This window comes from Myotis yumanensis, unplaced genomic scaffold, assembly GCF_028538775.1.
Source record: "Myotis yumanensis isolate MYYU_CA2020_CCGP unplaced genomic scaffold, mMyoYum1.0.hap1 SCAF_1, whole genome shotgun sequence".
Classification (NCBI taxonomy): domain Eukaryota; kingdom Metazoa; phylum Chordata; class Mammalia; order Chiroptera; family Vespertilionidae; genus Myotis; species Myotis yumanensis.
Genome location: NW_027223752.1, coordinates 194520763 through 194531881, shown reverse-complemented (window position 1 = coordinate 194531881; position 11119 = coordinate 194520763). Strand labels below are relative to the sequence as shown.

The window sequence follows — 11119 nt, the reverse complement described above, 5'->3', positions numbered from 1 at the left end:
TTTATTACCACTAAACCAGTATTACAAGAAATGTTAAAGGTACAATTTTAAGAAGAAAAAAATAACAAAAATATGAATACTAAAATGGCAATAACTACATACCTAATCAAAAATTACTTTAAATGTGAATGTATTAAATGCTTTAATCAATTAAATTAAATTAAAATGTGGCCCAAACAGGTGTGGTCTAGTGGTTGAGGGTCAACTCATGAACCAAGAGGCTAATGGTTTGATTTCTGGTTGGGCACATGCCTGGGTTGTGAGCTTGATCCCCAGTAGGGGGCATAGAGGAGGCAGTCAATTGATATTTCTCTCATAGATGTTTACACCTCTCTATCCCTTTCCTTTCTCTCTAAAAAGTCAAGTAAAAATATTTTTTAAAAATAAATAAAGTGCTCACTTTGGCAGCACATATACTAAAATTGGAATGATAGAGATTAGCATGGCCCCTGCACAAGGATGACACAACTTTGTGAAGTATTACATAATTTTATTCCCAATCAAGATGAACCCCAAAAGACCCATACCTAGACACATCATAATTAAAATGGCAAACGTTAAAGACAAGGAAAGAATCTTAAAGGCTGCAAGGCTGCTAGAGAGAGACAGAAAGTTACCTACAAGGGAGTTTCCATTATACTGTCAGCTGATTTCTCAATAGAACACTTTAGGCCAGAAGAGAGTAACATGAAGTATACAAAGTAATGAAAATCAAGGCTCTGAAATAAAGAGCTTTGCAGACAATAAAAGGCTAAACGAGCATATTACCACCAAACTAGCACTGCAAACATTTAAAATGACTTGATTTTTTAAACCAGGTCATAGTTATCTGTAATTAATCTAATTGTCCATATGGCTTTAGATTATTTTCCAATTTTTACAATTTTGAACAATACAATATACACATTCTTGAAAACCTTTCTGCAGATATAAAAATACTTCTAGAGAATCAATTCTTTTTTTTTTTTAATATATTTTATTGATTTTTTACAGAGAGGAAGGGAGAGGGATAGAGAGTTAGAAACATCAATGAAAGAGAAACATTGATCAGGTGCCTCCTGCACGCCTCCTACCGGGGATGTGCCCACAACCAAGGTACACGCCCTTGACCGGAATCAAACCTGGGAGCATTTAGTCCCCAGGCAGGCGCTCTATCTACTGAGCCAAACCGGTTAGGGCTAGAGAATCAATTCTTAAAGATAGGCCCAAGCATATATTTATTTTAAAATTTGAAACTACCAAATTGCTCTCTAAAAAAACTAAAGAAAATATATGCCTTCCAATAGCATATGAGAATATCTGTTTCAAAATATACTAACACAATATTAATCTAACCTTTTAATTTTAAAAATTTTAATCAATAAAACGCAAAAATAAACTACACTAAGATTCTTTTCATGCCCAGAAAGACACACACACTGGCTTTTACTTTCTTTCTAACCTACCCATACCAGCTTTGCCAGCATCTACATTAGAATCATCTGTGGTTTAAATTTCAGATTGTCATTTTTTTTTAACATATGCAGCAATTATTTAGACTTTATTAGTTTCACTTGTACCTTTGCTCTCCAGTGTTACTGGTATGACATTCCTTGTTTTCCTCTTGCTTTTACTTCCTTTTGTTTTCACTAGAATATGGCCTCAAGCAATTCTTTCGAATGGGCTCTGTGGCTGGAAAAAGTTCTAAGCCTTGGCATGTCCAAAAATGTCATTAGCCTTCGCTCATGAATGCTACTTCACTGGGGATAGAATCGTGCCTTTAACATGATTTTGTCTAAAAATGTTAAGGTCCCTATTCTGTTGTTTACTGTACCCAATAAATGCTTAATGAAAGCCTGATGAGAATCTGATTTTTGTACATTTGATTTTAAGCTGAGTCCCTGAAGGCTTTTAGACATTTTTGTTCATCCTTGGAGATCTGACATTTCACTAGTGTCCAGTTTTAAGTCTCTTTATGCATTCTGCATGTTCCCTTCAACTAAAAACATACTGTTTTCTTCAGGTCCAGAAAAATTTCTCCTCCCATTTAGCTGATCATTTTCTCCCATCTGTCCTCTCCTTACTTTCCTGGATCGTGGCTCTTACACGGATATGGGGATTCAAGGTTTATATTTTAGTCCTTTTAACGTTTTACTCTTATTTTCTGAGGTAGGCAGAATAAACCACCTTCCCTCCAAAGGGTCAGGGTTTAGTATACAGAGGCATTGTCAGAATGGGGGAATTAGCCTACGACTGTTCAGGTGTTTGGCCAGTAGGAGGCAATAACATATAGATTAAGATGCCCTGAGCTGTCTGGCAGCAAACAATCATCCCTTTTCAGGTTTGGGTAAATGCCTTCAGCCATTCCCAGATTCAGCCCTGCTGAACATGCTGGAATTGGTTTCTGGCACACATGACTTTTTTCCGATGCTCGACTGTCCAATCCTTGTGTTCCTGTGCGAATTGGAGATGTTTTATCTTGGTAACTGCAGACAGCAAAGGTGTTCAAACAGGCCTTCAGCTTCCATATCCCATACGAAGCAGTGTACGGCTAATTTGCCTACAAACGTCAGGTGGTCATAATAATCTGACCACTCAGTATCCTATATAATAAAGAGGTAATATGCAAATTGACCATCACGCCAACACACAAGATGGCCACCCCCATGTGGACCCAAGATGGCTGCCATAAGATGGCTGGCCGGGGAGGGCAGTTGGGGGGGACCCAGGCCTGCAAGGGAGGGCAGTTGTTGGTGATCAAGCCTGCAGGGGAGGACAGTTGGGGGGGGACCAGGCCTGCAGGGGAGAGCAATTAGGGGCAACCAGGCCAGCAGGGGAGGGCAGTTAGGGGCAATCGGGCCAGCAGGGGAGCAGTTGGCATCAATCAGGCTGGCAGGGGAGTGGTTAGGGGGTGATCAGGCTGGCAGGCAGAAGTGGTTTTGGGCAATCAGGCAGGCAGGCAGGCGAGTGGTTGGTAGCCAGCAGTCCTGAATTGTGAGAGGGATGTCCGACTGCCTGTTTAGGCCCGATCCTGATGGGCAGTCAGACATCCCTCAAGGGGTCCCAGATTGGAGAGGGTGCAGGCTGGGCTGAGGGACACACCCCCGTGGACGAATTTTGTGCACTGGACCTCTAGTGTGTGTGTGTGTGTGTGTGTGTGTGTGTATATGTGTATATATATATCCCACGTTCAAAGGCTGTTAAATCATGTTGTTTATCCATATCTTCAGAAAAATAATCACTGTACTGGTGTGGTAAACAACCTGCTTCCCTATTTATAATGGTCCGGCCCTCTAGCAACTTCAGCGCGAAATTATAGCTAATTTGCCTACAAACATCAGGTGATCATAATAATCTGGCCACTCAGTGTATATTTACGGTGCATGGATTCGTGCACATTGAAATTAATTAGAGAAGAAATATTTTAATATCGCTATTTGCCCTTTCTCTATAATAGAAGTGTCAACCAAATTCACAATCGACAGAGACAGATTGAAACACATGCATGTGATTGGCACTAGCGAGATCTTTATATGTATTGTGCATGCACGAGTCAATTTAGCCATATATATATATATATATATATATATATATAGAATAAACTTGCTTAATTAGACCTGCTTTCTGATTTAGCTAATCTTTTTCCATCCCAGTGAAGCACCTCAACTTCTCTTTCAGGCAATTGTCAGCAACACAGCCGTAAATATCAACACAAAGCAGATTATTATTGTAGATCATGCAGGGAGAGCAAAGGGTAAAATATTTAACTGCAGCAGTGTTTGACTATATTCTGCACAGTGAGAAAACCTGAAGTCATTTCAAGTTCCACCACTTCTTACTTCTTTTCAGTTGGGTCAAGTTTCTAAACGTTCTAAATCTCCATTATCTGGCTAATGAAAAGAAAATAGTATTCTACCGAATCTCCTACCTACCTACTCCAGGACTTCTGTGAGGGTCAAATGAGATGAGGCATGGGAAAATGCTTCACAAACATTTGGTTAAAGTGTAAAATGTTTGTACCTGGCTATAAAACAAGTCAGGTTCCTGGGCTGAAGAAACTCCAAGGAGGCTAGTCACTAGGGAGAGGAAGCCAGGCGTTGCTATGTGACATCATTACGTGGAGCCCACAGTCACCATTTCCAGGCTGGGCTGGCTTGTGGGCCGCATTTTGTGCCATGGGGTCTTGGCAGCATTGGTGGGGTGTTGTTCTGGGGTGGTGGCAGGGCCTGTGTCCCATTTGGGAGAAGCCAAGTGTTGGTTTTTCAGTGCCAGATCCGTGGTGCCATTTATTTTTAAAAGGCCAATGTGTGTCATGGCAGCTCCTGTGTTGAGCATCTGCCCCTGGTGGTCAGTGTGCATCATAGGTACTGGTCAGATGGACACTTAGCCTTTTATATATATAGATAAGCTATCTATAATAATAATAGCATAATATGCTAATTAGACTGGACATCCTTCCAGACATCCTTCCAGAAAGACCTTATAGATGAAGCCAGGGCTGCGAGGGAAGCCCGGATCCCAGATGCCTGCCGGCAGCCACAGGGAATCCCGGGTCCTGAGTGCCAGAGGGAAGTCATTGTCAGCAGCCAGGGGAAGGAAGGTCTACTCTTGCACGAATTTCACCCATTGGGCCTCTAGTGAGATTTTATAAAATTTCAAATTATTTATATGATTATCTTGTTTGTGCCACAAAACAACCCACTGATATAAGTAAAGGTGATCACTATTGTACATATGGTATATACAAGGTAATATATGACCATTGTCTAGGGCACAGCACCTGGCCCCGAGGGAGCACTCAACAAACAGTGTTTTCTGTCCTCCAAAATTTGCTAGCAAAAAATTGGGCCTGGAAGCCAAGTCTTTTCCTTCCCAATATACTATTTTATATGCTTGCCACATTGACTCCACAGATTAAATGTGAAGTCAGGTCATGAATTATCAACCAGCCAGCTTCCTAACTGGAGGGCAAGAGAGGGCTCTCAAAAGGACCACTCTGCCTTTCTCCTGGGGCCTTGAGTGGAGAAAGGAAGGCAAGGCTCTTCTCTCCCTGTCAGGGGCACAAGCACCTTCAAGCTTGGTTATAGTTGTTAGTAGAAAAAAATGGGCTCCCTCATAGCAAATACCCAAGCTCCCTGTGGCTGCCATTTTTTTTCATTATGGAAATTTTCAAACATACACAAAAGTAGGGGAGGATAGTATAGAGAACTCTCAGGAACTACCACCTGGCTCAACAATTGCCAATATTTTGCCTAGCATTTTCAGATATGCCACTTAACGAGGCCTAAGCTGATGTCTCAATACTGATGGCCATGCGATGGCCATGAGATCCATGAAACAGGCTGCCCCTGGAATAGCTGGATAGGGAGAAATGTCTCTCACACCTCTTCTTTCCTGCATCACCTCCAAGTCAGAAGACAAATTTACTTCAGGTCTCAAGAACCAAAAGTAGCCGAAACCGGTTTGGCTCAGTGGATAGAGCTTCGGCCTGCGGACTGAAAGGTCCCAGGTTCGATTCCGGTCAAGGGCATGTACCTGGGTTGCGGGCACATCCCCAGTGGGAGATGTGCAGGAGGCAGCTGATAGATGTTTCTCTCTCATCGATGTTTCTAACTCTCTATCTCTCTCCCTTCCTCTCTGTAAAAAATCAATAAAATATATTTTTTAAAAAAAGAACCAAAAGTATATAGAATTAAAGAGATGGCTTAATTCCCCTACTAGTTCTTATTTGGGTTCATTTTGACTTGCTGATCCCAAACATTATAACTTGAGTATTTTCCTCTCAAACACAAATCCATTGACTTGGGAGCTCTCCTTTCCTGAATCCCCATACCAGCTCCTTGCTGAGAGTTTATGCTGCTTCTAGCGCTCCATCTAAAATTACATTGACATCTGAATGTTTCTTGCCCTTCCTGCTGGAGTTTGATGAAGAGTTGCATGCCTTTCATGACTAGAATGTCAACATTTACAAAGTAAGTGCACATTAAATATTTACGGAATTTATCATTTTCCTCATAAATTTCAGAGTTTAATTCATATATTCTGAAAGTTTAAAAAACTATCCTAAATTGAGGCAAGATGGTGGTTCCACAAATTACATAACTTAAAACAACAGAGAAGGAAAATAACTTGAAAAACCAAACCACTAAAAAATTTTATTTAAAAAAATTTAAAGCCATAGTTACTTATACCAGGAGGAATAAATGGCTACCTCAAATTCTTAATATACGAATGAACTCATCACCAAAACTACCTATTTCCCTCCTCTACTAAACGTGATGTTCTCATCATAAAGTAAAATGACTGTTATAGAAATAAAAAATACTGAAAAATAAGATAAAAGTGGCACTTGGCACACATCCATGGCCATCTTATGACGGTCGTACTTGGCATTGGGGAATGCTTTCATGCAGCCAGTGAAATCCCTTTCAGCAGCACTTGCACAGGTCCTTTATAAAGCCCGTTTGAAAACAGGAAACACATGGTTGCCTCAACTTTTAGAAATAAGAAAAGTGAGTCATCAAGGCTGCTACTACCTGGTGTATAGAGGAAAGCGGTGGGCACCTAAGGGCTTGAATTGCCAACTTCTGGGTCATTCATACAGTCAGTTAATAAATGTTTACTGAATACATACTATGTGCCAGACTCAGTGCTGAGCACTATGGATATAAAGGTGAAGAATATCCTTTTCTATCCTCAAGGAACTTACAGTTTAGTGAAAAGAAACAAACTTTTAAAGCAAAAACTACCATAGTAATTATAATAAAAATATGTACTTATTTGAAAGGGAACCCCAAAGTAAGATTTGTCTATTTTATTGAGGTACAGTAGAAAAGAGCCTCATCAAGTGAACCTTTAAAAATGATTGAGAAATTGATCAGGGGGTCAAAGGTAAGGGAATGAATTTCAGGCAGTGAAATTATACACTATGGTGGATCATTATACAGCATGGAGGTTTGAAATCGCGTGATTTACTCATGGAACTGCAAGCAAAGTGGTTCCAAATACCTGGACCTTTAACCACTCTCCAACTTCAACCTCAGTAAACCTGGATCTCCCATTTAGCCCTAGTTGCATTGGTAATTCAGGGCTTCCACCTGTGCTATTATTCATCTACAGTGGTGCCTTGACATACGAGTTTAATTCATTCCGTGACGGAGCTCATAACTCAAATTACTCGTATGTCAAATCTTAAAGTGAACGAGTGAGACACGTGATGCTGGGCTGATGTTGTGGCGTTCACTGTGACGTTCGCTGCGCCAACTAGCGGTGGGGTATCTGAAGCTGGCTCGTAACCCGAATTTTAGCTCGCAACTCAAAGCAAAAAATCGGCTGAGAGACAGCTCGTATCTCGAAAAACTCGTTAGTCAGGACACTCGTAAGTCAAGGCCCCACTGTACTCTATGTGCTTTCAAATCAGGAAGCTGTGCCTCAGATAAGGTGCACAGCTGTAGATTTCCATGGAAGCAGCCAGCCCACACCTGCTCCTTGCCAACATGACTGCATCCCTGGCCTGTTTTCTTAGACCCTGGGCCCAAAAAGGAATGTCACTGAGGGAATTTTAGACAGAACTCCTTGGGAAGTAGAGCCTACTGCTGCCAAATGGGGTTATGAGGGGTGATGGATCACAGAGATGACCTGAAACAGTCATTTTCCCAACATCACAAAGAGCCAAGATTTGCCTCTCAAAGGACAGGGATGGCCAAGAAAGTTATCAAAATAGTTACAAAAAATCTGTTGCTACCCATTTATTGTCATTGCTATTGTGCCAAGTGCTTTAAATATATTATCTCTAATCCTCACAGCAGCCCTGCAAAGTGTTTATTTCCTGAGTTGTCTAACTGGGGTTCAGGAAAGTAAAATTGCTCCCGCAAAGTCAATCAGTGGAAGAACGAGAACTGAACTCATGCCTATCTATCTAACTACAAAACTCAGTCTCTTTCTAGGGCAGCACTGCTATAAAGCAGTGTAATGTAATGACGCAGAATTTCACACACCACATATAGAACTCTTCGTTATACACGATGATCTTTACACACACTTTTAACGTTTCAATTCCATTCAACAAATGAATACTTTTAAGCAACTACTGTGAGGCAGGCCCAAGTATTTAGAGCAGTGGTTCTCAACCTTCCTAACACCGCGACCCTTTAATACAGTTCCTCATGTTGTGGTGACCCCCAACCATAAAATTATTTTTGTTGCTACTTCATAACTGTAATTTTGCTACTGTTATGAATCATAATGTAAATATCTAATATGCAGGATGTATTTTCATTGTTATAAATTGAACATAATTAAAGCATAGTGATTAATCACAAAAACAATATGTAATTATATATGTGTTTTCCGATGGTCTTAGGTGACCCCTGTGAAAGGGTCGTTTGACCCCCAAAGGGGTCGAGACCCACAGGTTGAGAACCGCTGATTTAGAGACTCAAAACCAAATTAAAATAAAACCTGCCCTCCGGGAACTTGCTTAAAATCTGCTGGAAAGGATAAGGCTAGGACACAGATAGCTCTAATGCAGGTGAAAATACTACTTCCACACAAAGGATAGTACTACAGAGGTACAAATAGAGGTTTCTGGATGTTAAAACTCGGAAGTCCTGCAGATCAAAATGGAATTAAAATGTTGACTGAGCACTTACTATGTTGTAGTTCCTGTTTTCAGCACAGTTGACCTTAAACAACAGGGTTTGAACGGACTGGGTCCACTTTTAAGAGAGGTTTTTGTTGTGGTGGTTGTTTTTCAACACTGTCGGCGGCCATAGCCGCAGGTTCAACAAAGCAGAGAATGGAAAACATTCCCAACTGCAGTTTCCCAACCACAGATGAAAAGTGTTGGTTTTAATCCAGTTGGTTGAATCCACAGATGCAAGGGCGGACTGTAGTTACGTTTTTGAGGACTCAAAAGTTATACGTGGATTTTCAGCTGCCTGAGGATTAGCACCCCTGACCCCTGTGCTGTTCAAGGGTCAATTTACATTATAAGTTTTAGCTCACTTAATTCTACCATGTCTGCAGTATTATTCTTAGGATCCTCCTTTTAAAGAGGAATATAAAATTAGGAGCACTAAAATAACTTGTCTAGAGATACCCATCCAGGAAGAAGCTGAGCTGGGATATAGACCTGTAGTAGTCCTATGCTCAGAACCCATGTGCTTAATTGCCCTGTCAGTCAGCCTGGTTTGGGAAAGTCTCCTCCGAGTTTGGATTCCTATCCAAAGCCTGCCTGAAAAAAGGGATGGATTTCTCTATTTCCATCAGGTGGCAGATATGAAATTCCCTTGCTGTCACCTACGTTTCCCTGTGACAATGACGCTTTACAAAATGGGTTGCAGGGCTGTTTTCTTGCCTGGCAGAGGGGGAAAAAAAAATCATTAGGATATCAAGTGGTTCACTAAAGATCATGCAAGTAGTTCATGCCAGACCAAGAAATCAACCTGAACCTCTCAACGTCATGCTCAGTATCCTTCGCTTCTGATGGCTCCCTATGTCTCCAGCTACCTCTACCCAGTTAATAACTCATTGAACACTCCTTGTCCTCATAGGATTATGCATCCCTTATTTCAAGACAAAGTAAGGAGATTATAAACTAGGAATTTCCCTCTTATCTAATCCATAATGTAAGTGGGGGGAGGGGGGAGAGAGGAGGGGAAATAGTGCTTTGCCTCCCTAAAACTTAATTCTTTCATATGTATAAACACTGTTGTTCTATTCCTTCTTGGCCTTGTCCTCACCAGATTAAATGACTGTGATTCTTTTATGCTTTCCTCTCCAACTGTAATTCTGGATGATTTAATTCTTTTCACTGCTTTCTTCTGAAGTCTTTCCAAGATCCCCACATCTTGCTAAAATTGTGGGCCCCTAAACAAAAGTGCAATAAAAGCCTGACTAATATTGAGTTTAGAAGGATTAATGAGCTTTTTTATCAGACTGTTTTCTTGTTGACAAAAACCAGTAACTTGCCTTAATATATAAAAATATATTTAAAAGTTTATATATTGCTGATTCATGTTTAGTTTGTCATTAATTAACAAGATTTTCCTTCCATTTTTAAGCATAGCCATTGTTCACTAATGAAAAAGTTTGGATTTAATTTTTCTTTTTTATGGTCCTCTGTCCTGTGCCTCCCTTTTCAACTAGTTAATGTTTGTTTCTACTTTTTGATACTATTGTCCAAGTAACCAGTGGCCCATGCTATCAGCAAATTTAATACATGTGCACTGCATATACTTGGCCATCATTCAAGTGACTGGCGATAATATTAAATGTGTCTGCCATCAACCATGTTGATATAACTTACTCACGTAAGTCTAACACATTGTGCATGTCTACAAATATATGAGCTACTGCCAAATGTACAAATAGTGTTGAGAATATACAGAATAATAAATAGTGTTGTTAAGGAGGTAAATGTTCATTATTAAGACTGGATAGAAAATTCTTTTTATTCATAAATATGAGCATGTCTAAAAACTACTGCAAAACTTCCCATTAAATATGATAGATAAACTCATACTCACTCATAAAACATCATTAAAATGATAGCAAAGTTATAAAACGAAAATGCAAAAATCCACAAGGACCAAGAGAATGTAAGAGGAGTCTATAGCAAAAGCAAGAAAGAGATAGATGAGAGGGAGCTGCCTTAAGAGACCCAAAAAAAGTAGATCTTAGAAGCAAAACATAGTCCATAAAATACTTGGACTTCATGCATCTAGACCAGTGGTTCTCAACCTTCTGGCCCTTTAAATACAGTTCCTCATGTTGTGACCCAACCATAAAATTATTTTCGTTGCTACTTCATAACTGTAATGTTGCTACTGTTATGAATCGTAATGTAAATATCTGATATACAGGATGGTCTTAGGCGACCCCTGTGAAAGGGTCATTAGACCGCCAAAGGGGTCGCGACCCACAGGTTGAGAACCGCTGATCTAGATGGATGAGAAGGTAGAGGAAGAACGAAAAACAGAAATTGCTGAAGATATAAGAAGCAATTAAACCACCAGGTCTACTTCAAAGCTATCTTTCACATAAGACTGAAGGTTTCTTCTCTGAAAAATTCTATCCGGTCAGAGCACATTAGACACAGGGCACCCTAGTTGTTGACAATGAGGATTCTGAGCTCCAG

At 40.3% G+C, this 11119-nt stretch overlaps 1 pseudogene; it reads left to right on the top strand.

The window, feature by feature from the left end:
- Window positions 1-392: 392 nt before the first annotated feature.
- Window positions 393-492, top strand: LOC139000099 (U6 spliceosomal RNA; annotated as a pseudogene).
- The last annotated feature ends 10627 nt before the right edge of the window (window positions 493-11119 follow it).